Source organism: Mytilus trossulus, chromosome 10 (genome assembly GCF_036588685.1).
Source record: "Mytilus trossulus isolate FHL-02 chromosome 10, PNRI_Mtr1.1.1.hap1, whole genome shotgun sequence".
In the NCBI taxonomy this organism is placed as follows: Eukaryota; Metazoa; Mollusca; class Bivalvia; order Mytilida; family Mytilidae; genus Mytilus; species Mytilus trossulus.
Window position 1 is genome coordinate 47,122,113 of NC_086382.1, and position 1,942 is coordinate 47,124,054.

A 1,942-nucleotide genomic window follows, 5' to 3' on the forward strand; every position below is an offset into this window, starting at 1 on the left:
TGTGATTTAACCCCAATCTCAATGTCTTATCTTGATCATTAACCTATACAAGACGTCAGTTAAAGCACGAATTGTTTCCATATAAAGTTTTGGCAAATTATACATGTGAAGAAATATGCACATGTATATGTACACCATGATAACGGATTGATTTTGTATATACATACATGCATGACTTAGGATTATTATGTGTATTTCAAAATCATTTATCTAAAATGATAATTTTTCATACCGTCAAGTAAAAGCAAAGGGAGAATAACGATGTTTGAATGTCATAAATCCAAATTGAAGTTGATTTCATTTTATATTTTTTGCAGCTAAGGAGTAGCTGTACAAATTGAATACTTTCGTGCAGATCGATCTGAGGTTTTATTAATAAATACACAGCAATAAGCATAAACCAGATAAGCATTAATTTTCGAATATCAGCTTTCATATCGACTGACTGTGGTAGTCTGGTGGCGGATTTTGGTCCCAGTCGGATCAAACCAAAGCCTTGAAAATAAGATATACCTGATTTAACGTTGCATTTTAAAATTAAGAACAAAGACTGGTCGACAAATAGAAAACATGAGTTTTTTTTTAATTTCACGCCTTTTTTCTATCTAGTATTCTATATATCATCACTTCCTATCAATGGGATGTTTGAAGTGATTAAAACTTGATTAAAGTTTATTTGATGTTTAAAAGCCATAGATATATAGATACGTAGAATCGTTCTTAAATATATGATCAAACGGAAAAGGACAAGAGGGGCGAACGATACAAAAGGGACAGTCAATTTCATAGTTCGAAAATAACCTGACAACGACATGGCTAAAAAAAAAAAAGACCAACAGACAAAAAAAACATACACAAGACACAACATAGAAAATTAAAACTAGGCAACACGAACCCCACCAGAAACTAGGGGTGATCTCAGGTGCTCCAGAAGGGTAAGCAGATCATGCTCCACATGTGGCACCTGTATAAAAAATCCTGTTATTGCAAACCCGGTTACTTGTCATATTCGGTAGGTCACATTTATGAAAATTGAAGGGGATTGTAGGAACATTTCTGTAACGGCCAGAAATCGCCTTTAAATTGTAGCCAACAAAAGACACAAATCAATAGTAAAATTTAACAATATTTATTATACAAAAGTTTACAAAAGGTATTACACAAATATTACTGTCAACTTAACTGTCAAATATGAGTCCAATCTTTTATCTTTATCTGTATCCGGCAATCTTTCGGAATCCAATCTGAATATTACGTTCACTATACTAAGGTCACAATCCAGTATGATGTTGTTTGTAGAATAAAAGTGTTAATCCAAATGCTGTGAATACTAATGTCTATCAATGTCTATGTCCAAGTTTAATTATGAGAGTTTAACTTTAGTGTCTGTATATATAGTGTTGTCATGGAAAATTCTAGAACACTTTATAATGGAACATTGTGGAAACTCCTAGAAAGTTACAACGGAAGTTTCTGGAATAACGTAGAAGTTTAAATTACGCATCTTTTATAAGGATCCTTCTAGAAAGTTCCAATCATTCTGTGATTGTTCAAGTGATTCCTAAACTGCACAGTTATAAGATTATTTGGTAAACAACTATCAGGCCATTCAACACAAATTAGGCCAACATAAATAAACATAATCATTACAATATCATAACAATATCAATATGATCTTTGAAACAGGTATTCAATAACGGTCAACCAACTGGTGATGGCGTCTGTAAAAGGGACGAACTAACCCAATTCGATCTACTAAGGTAAACTTACTATTTTAATGATCTCCTATTGTTTAAGTTTGTTGACTTTATAAAAAAGAAAATGTGGTACGATTGCCAATGAGACAGCTCTCAACAAGACACCAAATGACACAGAAATTAACAACTATAGGTCATCGTTCGGCCTTCAACAATGAGAAAAGACCATACCACAGTGTTAGCTT